This window comes from Anolis sagrei, chromosome 2, assembly GCF_037176765.1.
Source record: "Anolis sagrei isolate rAnoSag1 chromosome 2, rAnoSag1.mat, whole genome shotgun sequence".
NCBI lineage: Eukaryota > Metazoa > Chordata > Lepidosauria > Squamata > Dactyloidae > Anolis > Anolis sagrei.
Window position 1 is genome coordinate 85,579,237 of NC_090022.1, and position 10,763 is coordinate 85,589,999.

Genomic DNA, 10,763 nt, shown 5'->3' on the forward strand with positions numbered 1-10,763 from the left:
GAAACACAGAAAAACCCATTTTAAGCAAAGGCGTAGTCTACAGGAATGAACATTGGCTCCCAGAGCTGCCAAAGCTGCCTACTCTTGGTAAAAACAACAAGATTGTTAGACTATAGCATGTTGTTTCACACCAAATCTGACTATTGTTACAACTAGCCCAGTACTGTTGTTTACACTCATTGGCAGAATCTCTTCCAAGGGTTCGGTTTTTGTCTAGACCTGCTTGGAACCCTATGCCCCTTTCATACCACACTATAATGGTATGATTCCATTTTAACTTCCATCCCATGGAATTCTAAAAGGAAAGGTTTTTTTGATTTCATAATTAGGAATTGTCCCATTCCTAATTAGGAAATCCTATAATCCTATAATCACACTTTAACCTGGCAGTTAAAGTGTGATTATAGGGTTAAACTTTTAAAAAGAGCTTGAATCTGGGACTTCAGAAACAGTTCTAGCACTGCACTATAGCACTTGAGCAAAGATGGCTTAAATATCATGTTCCACATTAAAACAGAGTGACTTCAGAATGCATCATGTGAGGAAAAGGCGGACACAGGCTCTTATCCCAAGGCTGGTGATACCCCACTGATCATGTGAGGAAACATCTGCCTAATGGGCATCCATTTTCTCTCAGCTACATTTTCAACACAGGACTAAAGTAAGAGAGAAGTCCTAATTTACTGAACTGGTAAAAGGTAAACAAAAAATTTGGATATGAATATACAATATGTGTGTGCAGAAATATATAATTTATACAATAAATCACTAAAATCAGTTATTCAAATTACATAGTCCTCACAATAAATAGCAATATGGAAAAAGTTCGTAGGACATGCATAGATGGTCTAACTTCTTAGCTGATTCTTCATTTAAGCCAGGGGTCTGCAAACTAAGGCCCGCAGGCTGAATGCAGCCCTCCAAGTTCATTGACTGGGCCTCCACCCTTAATTTAAACTTAGTGTTGCCCTAAGTCTGAAACAACTTGAAGGCACACAACAACAAGAACTTTAATTAACTTGACTATTTCATCAGCCAAAAGCAGGCTCACGCTTTCCACTGAAATACTGGTAAGTTTATGTTGGTTAAAATTGTTCTTCATTTTAAATATTGTATTGTTCTTTCATTTTTTTTACACTAAAAGTAAGATATGTGCAGTGTGCATATGGATTTGTTAATGTTTTTTTCCCCTCAAACTATTGTTCAGTCCCCCAACAGTCTGAGGAATCATGAACCGGCTCTCTTAAAAAGTTTGAGGCTCCCTGATTTAAACAGAAGACAGATGTGTTTTGACTTCGTAGTCTTCATCAGAGGCAATTTTAATTTGTAACAAATTTGTATAACATTGTCTTTTGTTTAAGAAATATATGATTTACATAATAATAATAATAATAACAACCTTATTGTATCCCGTCATTGTGCTTCAAAACAGAACATAAAAGGAAAACAATTAATACAGTTAAATAAAACATATAAGCATGAATCAACAAACAACAACATAGGCCATTGATGAAATCTGCTAGTCTAAATGCATCCAGCTTCTGTTTAAATTAAGAATCAAATGAGACATTGGACCATCATCTCTGTCAATACATGCTTTGTGTCCTATAGACCTTCTCCTGTGTTGCTATTTATAGTGCAAGCTGTATAGTGTTAATCTGAATAATTGATTTCAGTGATTTGCTATTTTTGATATATATACACTCACAGACAGAGTTTATATTCAGAGCCTAACTTTATCATTTTAAAATGCAGAATTGACTCTTTAAGGGCCTTCCACACAGCCCTACAACCCAGAATATCAAGGCAGAAAATTTCACAATATCTGCTTTGAACTGGGTTATCTGACTCCACACCCAGATAATGTGGGATGTTCCGCCTTGATATTCTGGGATATAGGCCTGTGTGGAAGGGCCCTTAGAGTAGTTTAATGAAAGCTATCTACCATATGGAACCTGGCACACCAAAGGGGCTTCAGCCCCCCCCCCCCCCGAATTCTCATGGTGGTTCGTGAAAAGGCCTTACTGGTGCATTATTTAAACTGTTATGTTTATTCATATCATGATCTGATCACCATACTCAATATATCCCATATGCATGGGGGTATTGGGGTAATGATACAAAAGATTTGCTAGGCTAGACCCTCTTTCACTCAGACTCAGCCCCCCCCCCTGAAACTCAACCCCCCGAAACCCCCCCTGAAAAAAATTCAGCCCCCCCCCCCCAAAAAACGAGATCCTGGCTACGGGCCTGATTACAACCATTGTTTGGAGGACTGTTTTCCTGTGTACTGGTAGTAGACAGAGGGTTGTCTACAGGCCCCAGGCACAGGAGACAAAAGTGGCATTTGGGGTTTCAGCTTAAGCATCTTTTAGGTGTACTGTGAAATACAGGTCTGTTAACATATGCAGAGGGCAGCTGCATAAGTGACTGAACTGTCACACGATGCTGAATCAACTTGCTTGCTTTCTTAATTTCCCACTGAGTATCACTCAGTTTTTATAGCAAGGAGGTGACATCTGTTATCTGAAGGAAGTCATTGGGAACGTTTTGGCAATGTGCGAATGGCCGCCTCCTCCACTCAGCTCGCTTTCCTTCAATTTCAAGCCCTTTCAAAGTGGTCATCTCTGTATTGGTACCCCAGATGGGGATTTACCATAAAGAAAGAGGGTAAATGTCTTTAAAGACTATGATATGCATTTACATTTACAAAATGCATTTTATATTTTCTCCCCCAGGTTTTACTTGGTGCATTGTGTGTAGGCGAGAGCCCTTCTGTGAATTTTGAAAAAAAAAAGTTATTTTTGTCACTGGAAAATGAGCCCTGTTAAGACTTGTCAGCACTTGGATGAGCTGTGTGAGGGTCTTTTTCTTTCTTTCTTTTGAAAAAAAAAATGAAATAACATTCGTTTAAAATCTGTCACTAGAAGTTGTGACAGTTGGCAACTCTTATACTGTGTACCTTTTGGTGGTACTTTTGAGATCTGTGTGTGTTTTTACACAAAACATGGATTTGCAGTGTTACTTCTGTTTTTACCACAGCAATGGCTTCCCATTTCTTTGGGCCTGCAGGAAGGGGACATCGCAAATGGGAAAGAGGTGAGGAATAATAAAAGAAGTGTGATGCAGCAACTGGTGGCTTTCCCCTTGAAATAGCTAAAGAAGTAAGGTTCCACTTTCACTATTCTGAGGTGTTCTAAATAAATGTAAAACCTATCAATAATTCTGATTCAGAAGGAGAAGAAATTAATATCACTGTTAGGTGGTGATTTCCCTTAGGATGCTGTGGCCAAATCCTAATAATCTTCACAACACATATATTAACTGCAGGATTCTGAAAGTTGTAATCCAGAAAAATAATGTTTCCAAGATGGGAATGTCCATCCAATGAAAAAAAAATCAAGGAAACTGAAACAATGAAGTAGTATCTATTGTGGTGGTTATCAGCCTGTGGGTCCCCAGATGTTTTAGCCTTCAACCCCAACCCAAACCCCAAAAGCTGGTAAACTGGCTGGGATTTCTGGGAGTTGTAGGCCAAAACACCTGGGGACCACAGGTTGAGAACCACTGCTCTATTGCAACATACTGCTCTATAGCTATTTGGTAAGTGGATGCTTATGGATTTGTCCAGCCTGCCCAAGCTTGATCCTTCACGCTGAATGGCATCTCCTCTATTTTTACATCTTTGGAGTTGAAATCTCATACTTTTGAAGGTTTAGGTGATTTGAGTGCTGCAGATTAAAACTCAGATGACATCAAGCCACACAACCGGCCCAGGAGATGAGGTAGTGTCCCCCTTTCTTTCAATTGGAAGCACAAGCTGATGTTCTTCTGTCCCATCTCACCTTTTCCTGTGATGACATCAAGTAAGCAATGAACTGCCTCTTCATAATATTACTGTCATGAAATTCAACCTCCATTTGTTGTTTTCTATTATATAATCCCCCTGTTCTGGCATATTGGGGCCCTCTGGGTCTTAAAATCTGATTGATTCTTCTCTCCATCATCCCCGCCCCCAGCTCAAATGAATTTGGACTGCAAGTCAAAACATGCTTACTAAACATTAAGGCTGACTGAGCTACAGGGTGTTGTATATTGGATTTTCATGCAGATAAATTTCCTTAGGCTGCCCTGAAGGATTTCAAAATTGGGAAAAGACATGAAACCTGGTCGATAGAATCCAGCTCTTGGCTGTGCGGCAGTGATAAGCCCCATATTCTCTCATCAAAAGGTCCTCTGGATTTAAAAGAAAATTTCAGCAGTGACTGGTTTCACCTTCCCAAGGAGATCTCATCCAATCATCACCATCACCACCATCACCACCAATATTATACTTATTTATACCCCCTTTATCTCCCCCGAAGAGGACTTAAAGCAGCATAACATAAAAGCATCATCATAACAATTTAAAATATACAAACATTAAAACAGGATTAAATATAGACAGTACTAAAAAATCCCAGTTAAAAACATTAAAACAAATTCAAAATTAGAAACCCATTTAAACCGTACTTTTAGTGACTACACCTGCAGCTGTAGCTAGATTTAGTAAGGGATAAAAATAAACAGCCATTTCCCTTATTTGTATTAAGTAAGTATAAACACATTCCTCCCTTATCAGATAATGATATTTGCCATTTGTTGGCTTCTTGGCCTTAGTTTTCCCAGTGTCACTGCCAGGAGCATAATACAAATTATGTTGTGAACCTTGAAATGTCTGTGTAGTTTGGTTTCTTTTGTAACCATCACCAAGGGTGTAGAATTCAAAGATCTAGAAATGTTAGACATGAAACAGAGTGAAGAAGGGAGCCAGGAAGGCAGTTCCACCATGTCTCCTGGGTCATCAGTTGGGAGCCCCTAATATTGTGCTGTGCTAGCAATACACACACACACATATATATGTATAATATTGATAATATTATAATGTAATATAATAATAATAATATGACAATAATGGTATATTATATATTGCGTGTAATATTACTAATAATATTGCGGAACAGTTGTATAGTACAATATAGTAATATATAATACTAATATTGTGCTATTCTAATAATTATAATATATCGTATGAACACTAATAATAATACAAGCCTCTACCAGAGAGTGCTTGTGCCTCACCAAACTACAAATCTCAGGATCCTATAGCATTGAGCTATGGCAGTAAAAGTACATTCAAACTCTATGAATTCTAGAGTAGATGCACCTTAATCATATCACACCAGAGTTTTAAAGAGGACAGCCCTGCATTTCTGCCACCTGCAAAATTCTGGGAAATGTAGTTTGGGAAGGTGAGGACCTCTGTAGCTGAGAATTCAAAAGGCCCCGCTCTACATTTCTCAGAATTCTGCAGGTGACAGAAATGTGGGGCTACCTGCTTTAAAGCCATGCTGTGATACCATTGTAAGTCTACTTCCTTAGAAATACTTCCAGGTGTTTATTGTGTTACTGTGATATGGCAAAAGCAATTGTTTTCTTCTCCTGTCATAACACATAACATAAAATCTTACACAGGAACCACTTAGGAATATGAGTGATAATCTCAGTATACGTTACATCTGGAGGTTTCAGGATTTTAATAAATTGACAATTTAAGAGAAAACCTTAAAAAACCCAAAGAAATAATGAATTTTAAGTTTGATTCTAGTACAATAGTTCTAGGCATTTTTAATTATGATATGTAGTGGGTTCCCATTTGTTAATAATTGTTCTATGTTCTATTGCTATTTTTTTGCATGGAAGCTTCGTGAAATTGGGGGAAACACGCCAATTTACAAAACACAATTGGAATAAAAATTGTGAGTGCTTGAGCTTTGGAAGTATTAGATTTAATTGCGACTCAAGGTCAAACTCATTCATATAGGAGTGCCCATCTCATACCATCTCTTCTGTGAATCATGGCAATGGGATGACATAGGCTGACTCACATTTGCCTTGTCTTTGTCTTCCCAGAACAACTTCTGCCTGGTTATATTTTTGCTGGAGAAATGCCAAGATATAAGGAGACAATTTACTTGTTCTGCTGATTCTCTGTGAGCTAATGTATATTTGTAAGAGCTCTTTAATGTGTCAGCAAGACCAGCTGCAAAATGTCCCATGGTGGGCTCTGGGCAATGAGCAGTGTCAAATCAAGCAACATGGTTTTGGCATGAAAGGGAACAAGCAGAATGACAGGAGTTCCTGCAGCTGTCTCTCTTTGGCTGGGCCACTGCATTTGATAGTCCCCACTAAGCCCCAGTTTGGACTTGCTGCCGTGGCCATCACTGTAGCAAGCTTGGAAAGCTGTGAATACTTGGAGAGCATATGAAATCGCCTCAGGGAAGCGTCTGTGAAAGCTGTTGATTTCCCTTTGCTCAGTATGTCAATCCATAAAGAGCACAGCAAGAGAGAAAAAGCAATTAGGTTCAAGAAAGCATTGTGAAAATATAGATTTTCAAAGTAAAACAGCCAGCCCTTCTTGACTCCGCAGAACAATAATCCAGGATGAGCTGCAAATGTAATCCCTCTTGTTCTGGGCAATTCTGTGCAGTTGTTTTCCTGGAATTTTTAGCACCAGCAGCAACACTGTGCCTTTCCATTGGATTCAACATCACTTGATCCTCCCTACTTTTGCCTCCCATTGTGAAGTTGTTTGGGACATAAGGAAAACAATAACAAGGCACTGCACAGTTGTTTGCTAAATGTTATGATGCTGTATGAGAGATTGATTTCCCTTTTGTACTAATGTGCTCCATACTCCTCCTCTAGTTTATCTGATGATTTTCCATTCATCTCCCAAATGTTTGGTTTTCAACATTTGGTGTTTCCTTGCACTTCTGTGGCATAGACAAGGGTTGATTGGAAAAGAATTTAAGAAGAGGTCTAACTTCACTCTCTTGCATACCAAATCAAAAGAATGTTACATCTTCAGACTTCAAGCTGAAAATACATTGGGTGGGAGGCACCAACAAGCTGGCTGCAGATTCACAACAGAAATTGCATATTAGCCAACGATAATGCAGTTTCCCCTCCACATTTGTGGTTTTGACTTTTGCAAAATTGATCATTCACATATTTTATTTAAAATGTTATTTCTATGAATGTCTATGAATTCACAGGTCCTCCAAAGTGCCTGTACTGTCCACTCCCCCAATCAAGCTGGAGGAGCTAGATAACTCTCTAGATATCTCTAGGTCTTCCAATGCAATTATATGGTCAGCTTCCAGTGGAAGTTGGTCATAGTAATGCTGGAAGACCTGTGTAAAAAGAGCAATTTCATTGTGCTTTTAAACTTTCACTGGGGCCTCAAACCACAGCAGATTTGGAAGGTTGACTGTATTTTCCTCCAAGTATTTGCTGTGTTGCAGGGTTGGGACAAGACATTTTGCTGCTTGAGTGAAGGTTGTAATTGTGCTCCTTCCCCACTTTACACACACAAGCCAATTGAACTAGCAGCTTCTAACACTAGCAGCAATGGTTTTGAGATAGGTCAGTGTACAGATGCTAGCCAATTGTACAGGTGCAAACCCAACAATAGACAGGGCATAGGGATTTTTTACTTTAAAGATCCCACTGTCACCAATTGTAGAAGTCTCGAGCCAATTTGTAGAGGGCTGCCACCAATTGTACAGGTGCACGCACCTGTTTTACAGGTGTGGATGATTATAGAGAGAATTAATCTCAGGCCTCTATTGTTGATAAGAATTTGTTATAGAGGAGGCCAATTATTGTTTGTAAATTAAGGTAACTGCCACCAACGTGAGGTATTTAAGGTATCACTGATGAGATCTGGCTCTACAGATGCAGATTAATGGAGATGAGACGGTCTTCAACAAAAGTTAACAAGTTTATTGAGTACAAAGCTTATGGTTGCAGGCTGTTAAATAACTTATAGAACTTTGAATATAACTTGGTTAGTAATATAGTCCTTTTCTAGATGAAACAGCTCGTGATTACCTCTTACTGAGGCGAAGCACTTTGGTGAACAATGTTTCCTAATATGAATAGCCTTCTCATTTGATCTTTCCTTGATCAAATATCTGATCTCTACTCCTTCTTCGACTAGGGATCTTACAAGCTTCCTTTAGTCTACTTTAACTAAAGAAACTGGTTAGGTTTCTCCCTTCTGCCCTCCTAGACTGAAAAACTTCTAGCTATCCACACACACCTCTCTCCCAGGCTTTTCAAGCCTCCACTCTCACACATTGACTGACTCCAACTCTCTCAGACTCACACTGCCCCTTTTCCAAAGACGCAGATAACTTCTCCTCCTTGGCTCCGCCCACTTCTCACTCTCTGAGCTAGCCTGCCTGGTTTCCTTGGCAACGCTCCCTGTTGGTTCAAACCAGATAACTCTAGTCTTAGCTACTGTTACAAACATAAACATACACTCTAACAGTTAAACATATACATAGTATTAATGACTTCTGCACAGTCAGTTTGTATAGGGAGGGGATAGGGTGGATCACATGACTCATGTGGTCTCTCTACCAATCGTGGGCACAGTTTCCTGGAAACCTTAGGAGAACTAGCCAGTGGTTGATTCAAGTAGGGCCTGTAGCTACTGCCTTCTTCTGTTTAATGATACAACCGGCCCTGGCATGCTGCAGGAGTTGACTCCAAATGTTGTAAATTCCTCCACATAAAACAACTTCCAGATAGAGGGATTATTAGAATAGGACAATGGAGTTTCAGATGAACAAATGTGCCTAAGAGGTTCTATCATCATTGTTTTTGAATCCTCCTAAAAACTGAATGGGTTTGGTTTCCTAGACAAGAAGCTGTCTAGCTTTACCCTGTTCCATCTAGCTCAAAATTATCTACCACACAAACTGGCAGCAGTTCTCTGAGGTTTTAGACATAGATCCTCAGATACCGTACATGGGACCTTCAGCACACAAAGTTATAGTCTCTCTTCAAAAATTAAAATATATTTTTTCCTAACCCCATACCCCTACAAAATAGAGCTGAGGATAACCGAACTGTTTGCAGCTTCACAATAGAAGACAAAGAATATATAAGAGAAAACGAATTGTTCTTAAAACTCCTTCCTGTTTAGGTATATCTAAATCTATTTGGGAACTAGTTGGTCCTTTCAGTTGTGATTGTTTGTGCCTCTAATATCAAAATAACTGTGACTGAAATCTGAAATGTATCTTGCATCTGAATAATCATATGTGGCAATAAATGTAATTTTCAAAATGAATCTAGATAACCCCTCTGATAATTTACAAATAGAATTTTCATTACACACACACACACACACGCTGTGGTAAGTCTGGGCTTATAGGTGTCAGCACTGTAAATTGCTTGTATGTGCAGACAGTCACACTCATATTCCTAGCTTGCAATTGCATTTTACCCATCTGTTATTATTCAGAGGAGAGGCAGAACACTCCATTCCTCATTTACCAGACTCTCCGATGAGTAAAAAACAGGGAAGTGAAAAGCTAGAAACACAACTGTCTCAGGGAAGAGGACTTGGTCTTTCCTTTGCCAGGTTGCTTGCTTTCTATGCTAAGCCCAATGTGTTTCCATGCTGAACATATGAGAAGGACCTCTGCCTATCTAAGAGAAAACAATAGTGAATTGCAAGAAGAAAGTCTGAGCATTTTGCACGTAACCCTCCCTCACCCATTTGTAATCTGCTTATTATCTGGATCAACTCAGAGGAAGGTGACTAAGGGCTCTTCCAAAGAGGGAAAATGTGGGAGGCTACAGCATTTCTTTCCATAGTTCTCAGGGTTTTCAAAAATATCCATGTGACATTTCTTTTGTCCTGGACTTTTTTTCCTAGCAATTTTAGAGAACAGTTACAAAATTTTATTCTCACCCTAGTGTTTTCTTTTTAATTGTAAGACATATCAGAACAGTATGTTCCCTTTTCTTCTTCTTTTAATTTTTAGCGAGTTATAGTGCTATAATGCATCAATGAAATGGCACTTTCACACTATAAATATAACTATTAACTTTTAAAAAAAGGTGAGAACATTTGTCCTTCAAAAACAGGAACACCATAGCTAATCATTCCCTAGCTGAAAAATAAGGAAGCCTTTGGAAGAGAACTGCAATAGATTCAAGAAATCACTATAAACATGGAATTAGTGGATGTGGAGGCAAAACCCAGGAAGCTCTATTTCAAGAATGTAAACTTGGATTGATCTGGAGGAGCCCTAAGATGGTAAAAAGTGCAGAAACCAAGCACTGAGTCCTGATAGTTAAAGTGGTGTCAAACTGCATTAATTCTACAATGTAGATACACTTATAGGCAACCTATTTTTTTTTGGCTTGTATAGTAGGTAGCAAGTAACACATTTACTTGTGCAAGGTTGCTATTCTGGTGTAGAAAAAGGGAGGAAATGATGGCAGTTTTAATCAATAGATGTAGATTTTTTTTTTAATCAAGAGCATATGAACATCCAAAAGCATGTAAACTTTTGAGCTGTAATTGGGTTTTTCCTCACAAGCCTTTCAAACTAAGGGCCTCTTCACACTGGGGCCGTGCAGTCCAGATCAATCCAAGTTTACATTCTTGAAATAGAGCTTCCTGGGTTTTGCCTCCACATCCACTAATTCCATGAGGAGTCTGTTTATAGTGATTTCTTGAATCTATTGCAGTTCTCTTCCAAAGGCTTCCTTTTTTCAGTTAGGGAATGATTTGCTCTGGTGTTCCTGTTTTTGTCGTTGGTGAAATGGCAGGTGTGCGGGCTGCTTCATGGCACTCCATGCACCCTACCTCTTTCCCCCATCAGACGGGGACAATGGGACAAGGCACTACCCATACT

General features: G+C 39.1%; 1 long non-coding RNA gene across 1 annotated transcript; it reads left to right on the top strand.

Moving 5' to 3' along the window:
• The first annotated feature begins 2,220 nt into the window (after positions 1–2,220).
• On the top strand, positions 2,221–9,184 carry LOC132768952 (uncharacterized). The gene is made up of 2 exons (XR_010909175.1): positions 2,221–3,099; positions 3,714–9,184. It is a non-coding gene; the product is annotated as an uncharacterized lncRNA (long non-coding RNA).
• Positions 9,185–10,763: the final 1,579 nt, after the last annotated feature.